Here is a 14928-nt window from a genome sequence, read left to right on the forward strand (position 1 = left end):
TTACTAGAATTGAGTTCAACATGATATGTTTTAATTTTTTTAAGGGGTTTCTTCCCATCTGATATATTCTCTTCCTCATTTCTAGTTCTAGTTTTTATGGGTTTTGAGGTTGTTTTGTTTTGTTTTACTTAACCAGATAACCAGATTATTTTAGTGTTTCAAAGAATCAGCCTTTCATTTATTTGCCAATTCAACGTTATTTCTGACTCTTATTCTTCTTTATTAATTCCATCAGAGAATAACTTCCCAATAAAAGTAATTACAAAATAATAAAGTAATTACAAAAGGAAAAAAAATATGGATCTGACCCTATAAAATTATTTTTTGAAGTTATGCATTACCAAGAAAAATTAACGTAAGAGTAAAAGAAACAGACTGTACTCTGTCTCCAAATGTGATTAGGAAAGCTTTAATATTTTTTATTATGTAGGTAACAAATAAATTCACAAGGAAAAAAACCCAATAACCCAAAAGATTCATAGGCAAGGGTACTTGCACATACAGCTCATAAAGAAAAAATTTTTAATTTCAAAAAAATCTTTAAGTTATTCAAATATTAAAATATTTCTCACTAATTAAATCAGGAAAAAAATCACAACAAACAACCTCATATTGGTCAGGGTTTCATAGTACTCATTGCCTTTTTTTTTTTTCATAGTAGCTTTATTGAGGTATAATTCACATACACTACAATTCATCCTTTTCAAGTTACAATTCAGTGGTTTTTTAGCATATTTGGAGTTGTACAACCATATCATTTTCTAATTTTAGACCATTTTCATCACCCCAGAAACACTACACTCATTGGCAGTCACTTCCCCCGCCACCGCCCCCTAGCCATAGACAACCACCAATCTACCTTTTTCCTCTACAGATTTGCTTATTGTGGACATTTCAAATAAATGGATGTACAAGAGGTGCCTCGGTGGCTCAACAGTTAAGTGTCTGCTTTTGGCTCAGGTCATAATCATGGGGTCCTGGGATCCAGCCCCATGACAGCCCTCTGCTCAGTGGGGAGTCTGCTTTTCCCTCTCCCTCTGCTCCTACCCCTTGCTTGTGCTCTAACCTCTCTCTCTCTCTCTCTGCCTTTCTCTCTCTCTCACTCTCAAATAAATAAAACCTTTTTAAAAATGGATGTACAATATGTGGTCTTTTATGACTGGCTTCTTTCACTGAGCATAATACTTTCAAGGTTCATTCATGTTGTAGCATGTGTCACCATTTTAATCCTTCTCATTGTTGAATAACATTTCATTATAAGGATATGCCACATTTTTGTCTATACATTCATCATTTGTGAACATTTAAATGTTTCCACTCTTCGCTGATTAGGAACATTAATGTGTAAGTCTTCATATGGAATAACCCATTGTCCTTTACATGACTGGAAATATATAAATTGGATGTAACCCTTTGACAAAGTCATATGTAAAATGTCCATACCTTTTAACTCCATAGCCCTTCTCAGAGTCAGATTTAAGCGACTAAATCATATACCATATAAATAAATAATATACAATAATATGCAATGTGGGAAATCACTAAGTAGAAATCACTAAGCAGAAAGTTGATAATCATTATATTATTTAAACACAACCAATTTGGGGTGGCCTAGGTGGCTCAGTGGTTGAGCGACTGCCTTTGGCTCAGGGTGTGATCCTGCAGTCCCAGAATCAAGTCCCGCATTGGGCTCCTTGCTTGGAGCCTGCTTCTCCCTCTGCCTATGTCTCTGCCTCTCTCTCTCTCTCTCTCTCTCTCTCTCTCTCTATGTCTCTCATAAATAGATAAATAAAATCTTAAAAAAATAAACATTACCAATTTATCATGCTTCTCCAGCATCAGGTACAAAATTAAGAACTTGGTTTCCTTAAAATTGAAATGACTGGAGACATATTGCTATCTTTTCTCCCGAGAGGCTTTTCCAAAGAGAAAATCAATCACCTTCCAAAGGGAACCCATCTCTGCCATGGTTGCTGGGGCAGCTGTCCCACGAGGTCACAGTTGGAAGGGGGCTGTTGGACACTTGGCATAGGCTGGCCACTCTTCCTAATTTCTGCAGGTCTGGGTTCCAACCCCAGCACTTCCCTGGCCCACCCTGATGACTTCCTCCTCCAGCCCCCATGTACTTCAGAAACTCAGTGAGATTCTAATACCACTAAGCCTCATAAAGGGCAGAATTTCCCACCCTTCCCCACCAACTTTCGAGCTCTACCCTCTAAGGAGTTTGGGTGGAGTGGCCTCCCATTCCACATTCTGGAAGCCTCCAGAGTACGGGGTGCTCTTTGCCTTACGTCTACCTAACCAGTAGAGCAAGCCCCTTGAGGGGGTCTTTCTAAAGATCAGCCCCACTGCTGGAAACTTCAATTTTTAATTTTAAAAAAATGTATGTTATTTATTTTTCTGTGAATAGGCAATAAATAAATTCCACTAAAAAATTAAAAAATACAAAGGGGGTATACAGTGAAAAGGCATTCTCCAATCCTATCTCCACTTAGGGACAATATTAGAGACAAGCCAGTATTACATTATAGAAACTGATAACATGTAATCTTTTTTCACAACTTGTTTTCTTTAATTATCATCCATATCAGTGTACAATTGGATATATTGTTAATTTATTTAATCAATCCCTTATTAGGTTGTTTTCAATCTTTTGTTAATCAACCAACAATGCAGCAAACACCCTTGTAAGGGTCACATTGTGCTGTACCCAAATTCCAATGTGTAGAGGAGGGTTTTCCTCCCATGCCACCGAGCAATGGTTAGATACCAGGTGGGTATCCTACAATTCAATTCAATTCTGATACTATCCAGCAGCCCTGGTGGTGCAGCAGTTTGGCGCCACCTGCAGCCTGGGGTGTGATCCTGGAGACTCAGGATCAAGTCCCATGTTGGGCTCCCTGCATGGAGCCTGCTTCCCCCTCTCCCTGTGTCTCTGCCTCTGTCTCTCTCTCTGTGTCTATGAATAAATAAATAAAATCTTTAAGAAAAATTCTGATACTATCTACCTGAAGATAGCATCAGAGCCCACGGGTTAAAGGCTCAGTCGCACAAGACTACCCATCCTTTCAGATGTCAGTCCAAGTCCAGGTTGATACCTGTGCTTCTGATAACTGGTTATAGAACCATCCTTAGGCTTAATTAATTTGCTAGAGTGGCTCACAGAACTCAGAGAAACATTTTACTCACTAGATCACCAGGTTATCATAAAGGGATAGAAATCAGGAACAGCCAGATGGAAGAGGTGTGTGGGGCAAGAGGATGGGGAAAGAGTGTGGGGCTCCTGTGCCTTCTTCAGGTGTGCCACTCTCCCCAATCTCCAAGTGTTCACCAACCCAGAAGCTCTCCAAACCCTTTCTTTTTGGGTTCCTATGCAGGATTCACTATAAAGGCATAACTGATGAAATCATTGGCCATGAGTAATGGAACTCAATCTCCAGCTCCTCTCTAGCCCCTGGTGCAGAAGATCACATGATAGAACTGAAAAATCTAAACTTCCAATCACATGGTGGGGTCTCTAGGCAGCCAGCCTCCATTCTTAGGTGTCACCCAAAAAGACACCCCACTGACATAACAAAAGATACCTTTCCCTCTCTCATTACTTAGGAAATTCCATGGGTTTTAGGAGCTCTGTGCGAAAACCTGGACCAAGACCAAATGTATATTTCTTCTTCTTCTTTTTTTTTTAAGATTTATTTATTTATTTATTTCTCACAGAGAGAGAGAGAGAGAGAGCACGTGCGCAAACAGCGGGAGGGGCATTGGGGGGGAGAAAGAGAGAGAGAATGCTGGAGCAGACTCCCCACTGAGCGCAGAGCCCAACACAGGGCCCAACCCCAGGACCTTGAGATCATGACCTGAGTCAAAATCAAAGGCTGGCTGCTTACCCACCTGAGCCACCCAGTGCCCTCCAAGTGTGTATTTCTTATTATAAATCACAATATCACAAAGGGGCATCATTACTCACAATAAATCAATGAATTAAATGGTAACCACACTTTAAATTTTAGTAGGTATCACTAATTCACTCTCCATAGAAATTTAGTAACTCATCCAATAACTGTGAGCTGGGATTCAAGCCCAGGCTCCTTAAGCCTGAGTGCAGGCTCTTTATCACGAAGCTGAATTACATTTTCAGCCTTTCCCAAACAGGAAAATCAAAACTGTTATGAACGGGGTAGTTTTTCTATGAATTGGTCCTATGATGGGAAAAAGTGAACATTTTCTTCATATATCTGAGGATGATTTGTGTTTCCTTTCTGTAAATTATCTATACATAGTCTTTTGCCCATTTTTCCATTATTGGCTTGCTTCCTCACCAGTTTGTGGGAAATCTTAATACATTAGGGAGATTAGTCCTTTCTATATTAGGCATTAAAAATATACTTCCCAGTTTGTCTTTTGTTTTTTGACTGCATGCACAATGGTCTCTGCCATGAAGAAATTAGATTTTTATGTAATCATATTTATCCACTTTTTATTTTATGGATTCTGGACTTCATTTCATACTTGGACAAAATTTCCACTTACGAAATAATAAAAAATTCTCCACTGGATTTTTCAAGTACTTTTACAGTTTTTTCCTTCCTTTCTTTCTTGCTTTCTTACTTTCTTGCTTTCTCTCTTTCTTTCTCTTTCTTGACATCTAAATACTGAGGTGCATTTGGAATTTATCCTAGTTAAAAAGTGGATCTAAGTTTTCCCCTTTCTCCCACCTCAGATGGCTACTCGGTTATCCCCAACACTACTTTTTTAATTATCTATATTTTCCCATTAATTTTACACCCTTATAGTAAATTTTACTGGCAACATTCAAATGATAACTTTTTCTAGTTAAAAAGAAATACTAGGTGTAGACACCCTACTTTATTGCCCCTCCCCACTACGTTTATGAATCAATACCAGAAACATTTTAAATATTTGGCAACAGAGACCAACAATAGTATCCTGGCTAAAGTGTATTCTTGTAAATCTCCCCAATGGAATAGTGTACAACCTTTAAAGCAGTGGTTATAAAGATTATGTCAAAACGCAGGGGAAATGCTTCTGATGCAAATATCAAGTGAAAAAGGAAGGACATAAACTTTATGCAAACCAAGAAGATGACCACAGTCTGAAAACATGCATAGCAAAGAATCACATGAGCAGTACACCAGAATCATAACATTGTTTTGTTGGGGTGAGAGACAAGAGATTTCCCTCACCTTTTTTTCCCCAGGATTTTCTGTAAAGTGGTGGTATCAAGTATAATTTTCAAATTTACTTTTTTAATGATGGCAGATTGTCCAGCTGGGTTTTGCTCCTCTGCGTCAGGAGACCTCGCTAAAATGATAGCAAAGAAATAAAAAAGATGACAAACCTACAAAGGCCAAAAAAAAAAAAAAAAAAAGGGAAGAAAAAGATCTCATGGTTGAAAACTCCAACAAGTTTTTGGGAGAGGGTGTGCTGATGAAGGAGTGGTAACAGACACCACAGAGTTGTGAAGGAAGCGACCAGAGGCATTGGGTGGGGTGGTGATTAAAGTAAAACATGTCACTTGTGGACAGGACTCCAGACTCCCCTCCTGGGAGACATCGCTGACTCACTGTGTGTGCCCTCAAGCCAAGACACTTAGAAGTGCTCTTGCCTCTTTTCTCCCAACTAAACAAGGAATGCTGTGTTTAACATCTCCAGCTTCCACTTGGGGCTGTGGGGAGGTTAATACTGTTTGAAAAGGTATGTGAACTGGTGGGATAAAAGACCCAACAGGCAGGAGGAGGGTTATTACCAGTCACATAACCCTTTGAATCCTGTGATCCTCTCATGCGCCCAGGAGACCAGCACATTGGGTTCACAGCTGGGCAGCTACAGGTGCAACTCAATGCAAGCTTTGGCCAACTGTTCACATCTTTTTAAGAACAGGGCAGAGATGGTCACTGGTAAAGGTATGAATGAGTGTGAAACCCCCAGTTGGGACACCAGCCCAAGATACATCCTTGGGCAGCTACATCCTATAGAACTAGTGATGTGTCCTCCTTGGTTCCCTCCCCCAGTACCCATGTTCCTCCCCAGATTTGGAGCCCTGCCTTCAGTTCTTATCTAGAACCCTTCATTGCCCTCCCTTGTTGCTTACTCAGCAAGGCAAATCCAGTCCCCACACACTGGGAGCTCTGATGTCCTAGAGATGCTGCTCAGAATGCAATGGTCTTGTCAAGATGTAGAAATGTGGTACAATTTAGTGAGCTCCAAAAAACTGATGGTGTTGGCAGTTACGTCTACTCAGGAGGGACACGGACAGGCACACACCTGATTTCAAGAATTTGCTGATAGGTTTGGATCTAGTCTCTTTTCTATGGTTTGGAAACACATGGGGCTAAAAATGTTCATTCATTCATTCATTAATTATCTTCATTCTTTCTTTGAGGGAGAAAATTTCTTTTTTTTATTAAAAAAATTATTTATTTATTCATGAGAGAGAGAGAGAGAGAGAGAGAGAGAGAGAAACATAGGCAGAGGGAGAAGCAGGCTTCATGCAGGGACCCCGATGTGGCACTTGATCCCAGGACTCCAGGATCACACCCTGAGTTGAAGGCAGGTGCTTAACCACTGAGCCACCCAGGAGTTCTGAGGGAGTAGATTTCTTTTTTTTTTTTTTTTTTTTTTGAGGGAGTAGATTTCAAAGCTCAGAAATGTTGCTTTAAAGACCACAATAGTGGCTCAGTCCAGTGGGCCTCCGACTCTTAGTTCCAGCTCTGGTGGTGGTCCAGGGGTCGTGGGATTGAGCCCTGGGTTGTGATCTATGCTCAGTGTGGAGTCCGCTTGGCCTTCTCCCTCTGCTCCTCCACCCCCCTCTATTTCTCTCTCAAATAAATAAATAAGCGAAATCTTTTTAAAAAATAAATAAATAGGGCAGCCCGGGTGGCTCAGCGGTTTAGCACCACCTTCAGCCCAGGGCCTGATCCTGGAGACCCAGGATAGAGTCCCATGTCAGGCCCCCTGCATGGAGCCTGCTTCTCCCTCTGCCTGTGTCTCTGCCACTCTGTGTGTGTGTGTGTGTGTCTCATTAATAAATAAATAAAATCTTTAAAATAAGTAAGTAAATAAATAAATAAATACAGAACACAATAATCACTAACTGCAAGTTCATTCTATAGGCCAGTCCCTGCCCTACATCCTATGAAAATACACAACTCCTACCTCAGAGCTAGCTAGACTATTATACTGCTTTTAAAGATCTGAGCCACTCTTTTCTCCATGAGAACAACAATAACATCTGTCTTATTTGTTGTTGTCTATTGCATTCATTCCTCCAGTAAATCTTTACTGAGCACCTACTATATGCCAGGCCCCAATGTAGGCAATGGAGATGCAACAGAAAAGCACATATGTATTCTCGTGGACCTTAGATTCTAGTGAGAGACAGTAAGTCAATGAACAAACAAGCACATAATATGTAAAACAGTGATACATATTTGGACAAGATAAAGAAGACCAAGGGGGGGGGGAAGAAGACCAAGGGGACAGGAATGGTGGAGGATATTATTTCACATAGGTTCATAAGGGGAGATTTCTCTGATAAGAGGAGGTTCAGGCAGAGACTTGAATTAATTAGGTGAGGGAGTGAGCTACCTGGATATCTGGGAGCAGATAGAGCTGTAAGTACAAAATCCTCAAGGGAGGAACAACCAACAGTGGTGTATCAGTGAAGTGTAATAAGTAAAGTGTTGTAAGAGTAGAGTGAGCAGAGCTGGGGTTCAGCCAGAAATGGGGGGGTGGGGCAGAGGGAGTGCCATTATCACATGGGGCTTTTCTGATGAGGACTTTGTATAAGATTTTTATGGAAATATAACACATGTAGAGAAAAGTACACAAATCATAAATGTACAACTCAGCGAATTTTCACCAACTGGCCCCACCCATTGTAACCACCACCCTGACTAGGCTATAGAACATTGCCAATGGAGCGCCTGGGTGGCTCAGTTAGCTGAGCGTCTTACTCCTGATTTGGGTGGTGATCTCAGGGTTGTGGGATCCAGCTCCGATTTGGGCTCCGCACTCAGCATGGAGTCTGTTTGTCCCTCTCCCTCTGCTCCTCTCCCCACTGTCTCTTCTCTCTCTCTTTCAAATAAATAAAATCTTTTAAAAAAAAAAAAAAGAACATTGCCAGCAACCCTGAAGCCTCTCTCATGCCCCCTTTGTCCTTATCCTCCCAAAGATGACCATTATTCCAACTTCTGTTACTGTAGATTCATTTGCCTGTTTTTGAACTTCATGCAAATGGATTCATACAGTATTAGTCTTTGGTGTCTGGCTTTATTTGCTTAATATTTTATTTGTGCATTTGTCCATGTTGCTATGCATGGTCATGGTTCAATTTTTTCATTAATGGGTAGCATTGCACTGTATGTAAATATATCACAATTCGTCTCTCCAATTTCCATTTTTAAAAAAGATTTTATCTAATTATTCAAGAGAGACACAGAGACAGAGGCAGAGGGAGAAGCAGGCCCCATGTAGGGAGCCCGATGTGGGACTCGATCCAGGGACTCCAGGATCACTCCCTGGGCTGAAGGCAAACACTTAACAGCTGAGCCACCCAGGCGTCCCTCTAACCTATCATTGATCAACCTTTGGACCGTTTCCAGTTTGGGGGATATTTCAAATAGTACTGCTACGAGCACGTCATTTGTATCTTTTAGAACCGGTAAGTATACATTTCAGTTGAGTAAGTATTGAGCTGCGGGATTCCCAGGCAGTTTTTGCTTTGATGGATACCACCAAATGGTCTTCAAACTCTGCTTTTTAATCTGAATGAAAAGGGAAATCATTTGAAGGTGTAATTTGACCACATCTTTGGAAATTTTTAAAGATTACATTTTTTAAATGTTCACATATGAAATAAAACCCAACTGACCAGTGCCAGTATTACAACCATGAGTCCAAATTTGTATCTCTAGCCAGGATCTCAACACATGGATGTCCACTGAGCATCTCAAACTTTTTATGGCTCCAAACCAAAAAAAGCCCTGGGTCAGCTCCTCCTGCAAGGGTCCCTTTCTTAATTAATAGTAGATCCATTGTTCCATTTACTTGGGCTGAAAACATTGGTGTTGCCCTTTTTTTTCTTATATATATATTTTTTATGCACCATATCCTGTCTGTCAGGCTATTTCCTGTGAGCTCTGTCTTCAGAATATTCTGGAGTCCCTGCTCAGCACACCAGTCTCTACCTGTCTAGGCCACCATTATCTCTCCCCTAAAGTCGTACAGTTTCCTCCTTGGTGATCTCCTGCCTTCCACATCCTGCCCTCACCTTCTTCAGGCTACTACTATCCATGCAGGTTCACAAGAAAATCCTGTTGGAACATAAATTAGATCCTGTCACTTCACTAGTAAAACTCGGCTTCCTATGTCACAGGGTGAATGCCAAAGTCCATATCACCACTCACAGGCTGCAGCGTGGAATGGTTCCCTTTAGACCGACTTCAACTCCTGTGCTTCTCTCCTTCTCACTCCTCTCCAGCCACTCTGGCCTTTCCCCTGTTCACCAGGCAGTCCAGGCACACTCCCACCCCAGGTCCTTTGCACTTGCTCTTCCCTGCCTACAGTGCTATTTCCTCCACTGCTGTCTCTCTTGCCTCCTTCAAGTCTTATTTCAGGATTCCCTTTCCCAGCAAGGACTTCTCTAGTCACCTTGTTGAACATTTCACACTTCCCTTCATACCCAATGTCTCCTATTTGCTTTCCCAGCTTTGTTTTCTCCACTTCGCATTTATCACTATCTCACATGCCATAATTTTTTATCTTGTTTATCAGTGGTCCCTCCCAGTGGAATGTAACTGCTATGAGGACATTGATTTTGTGTTTCGTTTACCTCTGCAGCCCAGCCCCATCTAGAATGGGGCTTGGCACACAGTAGGTAATCCATAAATATTTATTGTGTGAATGAGCGAATGGATGGATGGGTCCTTGCCCTAGATCCTTTCCAGATTACCTGTGCCTGAGGAGCTGGTGACGAATCAGCAGTGGTTTCTAAGCACCTCCAATAAGTTGGAGTTGCTAAAAGAAACATGCTCCTTCTGTACGCTCCCTTCCTGGCGTGCAGGGACCTGGGAAAAGCGGAGATGCTGATTGATATCTCTGACTGGGAAGGAAGATGGGATTAGGTACTAGAAATTAGAGGAAGGATGTCTCCGCCCGTCTGCTCCCAGAAGCAGAGGCTGCGATCTGCCTGGCAAGTTGCCTGCTCTCAGAAACAGGATGTGTCCAGAGAGGAAGTGACTGCAGACATGGTTCAGGGGAAAATGCCCTGTGCCTGAGACAGAACACTTGAGGCTAGTCATTCTGGAGCCTTCCAAGGGTCCATTCCTGGGGGATGAGTAAATTCCGCTCCACAGTCTTGTAGTGACTCACTCTCTATCTTGGGGAATTCACAGCCCGTCCGTCCCTAAGACAGGGCTAACAGGTGTTTCCTCCTTTGGGGTTCTCAGCTTGGGTGATGGAGAGGTGATGCTCATGCCAAGTCAACAGTCAGCTCGGGCGGGCTAGAAGATTAACCTGCTTCTGTGCCAGTGTCTCCCTGGGGATGATGTGGGTGAGAAAGTGAGCACTGGCAAGGTAGCATGTCCCGGCACTGCATCTGCCACCACGGGGAGGAAAAACCAGTGCCAGAGAGAGAAAAGAACACCTGGCTTTAAGGCTCTGCAGGAACTGTCATAGGGAGCAGCTTTTTAGCAAGTCATTTTTACCAATCTTGTCTTCCTTGATTTGAGATCAGAGATTACATGGTCCAGAAGGCCAGCGCCCAGAGGTCTCCAGGAAACCTGATTTTTGTACCTTCCCTGGGAGTGGACAAGGAAGCAACTGCCTAAGCCCTGGGACCTCACACTCAGGCGCCCAGCAGAGGGATCTCCCAGCTCCGTTAAGGTGGTCTAGGTTCCAGACCACGGAGGTTGTGGCCTGAAATCTTACTTTGCAGCCAGAATAGAGAGAGAGAGAAATAGTTCCTACAGACTCTTCACAGGAGCTCTGCGTTGGTGGGCTCAAAAGTTTGGCCTCTGCATTTTGGCCAAAGGGCATGAATGTCATAAAACCCATGCCAGGAAACTTTTGATGGAAAGCAACTTGGCTGTTTAAGAAAAGAACCACAGACACAGTGCTCAGCATGGAAATGGGCAGATGCACCAATTCAAGTTCCCAGAAGAACAGAAAAAGCAAGAAAATTCTCCCAACACGCTGTGTGACCACAGCAATCTCCAGACAAACTCCGGGCCTTATGTTTATGGGGGAAATGCAGTGAGCAATTCAAAGCTTGGAATGCTATTATGAGCATTATGATTATTATAATAAAAGCTGCAGTATTTTCTTCCTCCTTTCTGAAAACCAAAACAAGCGTCTTTAAGTTTGTCTTTGATAAGAGGTTAAAGATAGCAGGAGGTGCCACCCCGACAGGCTGCTTCTAACTTATTTATTTACAGAAAAAGAGCACAGATGGTGCAAAGCATTCTCCTACCTGCTTTTTGTGCTTAAGGAATGGATTGTGAGCATCCCTTCATGTCAGTGTGTATATATATCTACATCCTTCCGTATATTTCCTGTAAACTAAGAAACCAAGAGGTCTTCCCTGATGGAAGGAATGGAGTAACCTTGAGGACAGTCTGAAGGTGAGCCCCAAGCAGGCATCCACACTGCTCAATGCTCTGCCAACTATTCCCCCAGGAGGAGCCACCTTTTGGCTGGCTTAGCCCCTCCCCACTACAACTTCCCCTCACCCTGCTCCGAACTCACTCACGAACTCACTTTTTCCTTTCTAGAGGCTGGAAATGGAAAGCAAAGAAACCATTCTCCGTGGTAGAGTGAATAGCCCTCCTGATTTGCCTGAGAGTGAACTTTTTTTTTTCTTTTTTAAAAAGATTTTATTTATCTATTCATGAAAGCCCAATGCGGGACTCGATCCCAGGACCCTGGGATCATGACCTGAGCCAAAGGCAGATCCTCAACCACTGAGCCACCCAGGCATCCCAAGAGTGAGTGTTTTCCCACGGCATAAGACTTTGAGTTTGAAAACTGGGACAGTCCCAGGAAAACCAGGAGGGTTGGTCACCCTATTCCCAGAATCATGGTGTTGGTAGGGGGAAGGGAGCTAAATCCTGGCTGAGTTGCTGGAGATCCCCTTCTCACAGTTTCACAAAGGTCAAGCTGGAAGTTTCTGGAATGCATACTTACAGACATTCTCATCGGCTGGGCCTGCTTAGGTTCCATGCCTACCCTGGAAACAATTGCCAGGACAGGGAATGGGTGCCTGGGAGGCACAGAACTATCCACCAGGAAAGGAGTCTAGCTCAAGATAACTGACTGCTTCCCACTCAGCACAGCCATCGCATGTCTGAAGCCAGCCACAACCTCTCCCTAGATTCTTTGATTTTTCATCAAATGAGGTGGCTGCCAGGCCCTTCTCCACCCCCGGTCTGTGGAACCTGGGTCCTAGTGTCCTCAAAGGAACAGAATTGGGAGCGAGATGGACCCTTGAGTGAAAGAAGCTGTTCACAGGCAGGCGGGATTTGGCTAGGCTAGGGGAGACACCATTCGTGGCTATAAAAGTCAGGAGGCAGGATAAACTTAGGTTTAAGCAGTATGTCATGAACACTTTCAAATAATATGTTCCATTTTTTTGGAAGTCAGCCTTTTAACGCCTTTCCACGTATAATGCCTGTACATTTTTTTAAAAAAGGTTTTATTTATTTGTTTATTTATTTATTTGAGAGAGAAAGAGAGTGAGTAGGGGAGACTCAAAGGAGGGAGGGGGAAAGAGAAAGACTCTTCAAGCAGATTCCCCATGGAGCATGGAGCCTGACACAGGGCTCAATCTCATGACCCTGAGATCACGATTCTGAGATCATAGCCTGAGCCAAAATCAAGAGTCGGACATTTAACTGGCTGAGCCTTCCAGGTGCCCCATAATGCCTCTACATTTAAACCAGTGAATCTAATTACTAATCTGGAGAATACACAGTAAGTACACGACTTTCCCTGTTTCCAGAACTTCTGGACATTCTGTGGTACATCTATTGTACTTTTTTTTTTTTTCATCTTAACAGACTCAATAATTTCAATGTAAAGATACTTCAATCTGGGGGACGCCTGGGTGGCTCAGGCTGTTAAACATCTGTCTTCAGCTCAGGTCATGATCCCAGGGTCCTGGGACCGAAATCAGCATCAGGCTCCCTGCTCAGCGGGGAGTCTGCTTCTCCCTCTTCCTCTGCCTCTTCTCCAGCTTTTGCATACTCTCTCTCTGTGTCTCAAATAAATAAAAATAAATAAATAAAAATAAAGGTATTTCATCTGAAAACATAACGAGCTTATTATTTGAAAATGTAAGTAGCATACACTTTAAAAAATAAGTAATTGAATAAATGAATGAAGGAGAACAAAATATAAATCTCCCATGCAGAAAAATTCCAAATAATCTATGAACATACTCCACCCTCAAGGCTCCCTGGTACCTAACCCTTACCCATTGGTTGTGCAGAGTGACTTCCTTCCCAAAAAGCACAGCTGGAAAGTGAGAGAAAAGAGACTCTTGATAGTGGAGAAACCTGACTAGCATGACCTCACCCAAGTGATTTTATTTATTTATTTTTAAGATTGATTTAATTTGTTTATTTATTTGAGAGAGAGAGAGAGCATGAGCAGGGGGCGGGGCAGAGGGGGAGAGAGAAGCAGTCTCCCTGCCATTGCGGGGCTCGATCCCAAGACCCCAGGATCATGACCCCAGCCAAAGACAGATACTTAACCGACTGAGCCACCCAGGCACCCCAGCCAGGTGACTTTAAAAGAAAAGAGTTTCCCGTGTTTCCTGACTTCGCCAACACCTTATGCAACTGTGGGGAAGTAGTTTGGTCCTCAAGTCAACCAGCTCTGGGTTCCAATCTTACCTCCCTGTGTTGGCAGGGCAGTCACTTAACCTCACTGAGGCTCAGATTCCTTGTCTGTAAGTGGGAGGAGGATTAGAATACAGTGACAGGGGATCCCTGGGTGGCTCAGCGGTTTAGTGCCTGCCTTTGGCCCAGGGCGCAATCCTGGAGTCCCAGGATTGAGTCCCATGTCGGGCTCCCGGCATGAAGCCTACTTCTCCCTCCTCCTGTGTCTCTGCCTCTCTCTCTCTCTCTCTCTCTCTCTCTCTATCATAAATCAATCAATCAATCAATCTTTAAAAAAAAAAAAGAATACGGTGACATATGTCAGCCCTTAGTGAAACGGAGTGCTTGAGAGATGTCTGAGTACACTTGGAACCAGCTCCCAGGTGCCAGAATAGAGCGCAGGGGCTGGCTCAGCAGAGGGTCATCCTGCACCGCTGCCCCAGACAGGCGGTTCCCTTCATGCTCTCAGATCCACCCATCCATTCATTCTCTGCTAAAGGCGGCAAGGTCAAGAGCCTTTCAGACGCTCCTGCTCAGTCCAGCTAGAGGTGGTTTGCACAAAGGTCTGCTAGGACCCAGAGGGGACACTTTGTAGAACACAATATTCATGCCAGCATCTCAGACCACAAACCCCAAGAGTCTGAGTGTGGAGACACACAGGAAGTCTGAAGGGTCCTCTCATCCGCAGGGGCCCAGCTCAGCTCTCAGGAATGGTGTGCATCAAAAGGCAGGAAGACCTTGCAAGTCTGTCCCATCAAGCCACCAGACATTGGTTACCTTTATGTGGTTGCACAAAAGGTTGAGTTCTTCAGGAGGAGTGAGGTGATCTGTGACCTTCGGAGCTGGGGTGAACCGAGGCCTGAGAAGCAAGGCTACCACAGGAAGTGGGGATCCTCCTGCTGAGAGAGGCGCTCGGAGCCGGAGCCGGAGCCGGAGCCGGGGCCTCTGCTCCCTCAGGGAGTAAGTGGTATTTTTGTTCTTGTTTCCTTTCCTCTTCTTTTTCTCCCTCATACATTCCCCAAGGAAATAT

Source organism: Nyctereutes procyonoides, unplaced genomic scaffold (assembly GCF_905146905.1).
Source record: "Nyctereutes procyonoides isolate TBG_1078 unplaced genomic scaffold, NYPRO_anot_genome, whole genome shotgun sequence".
In the NCBI taxonomy this organism is placed as follows: Eukaryota; Metazoa; Chordata; class Mammalia; order Carnivora; family Canidae; genus Nyctereutes; species Nyctereutes procyonoides.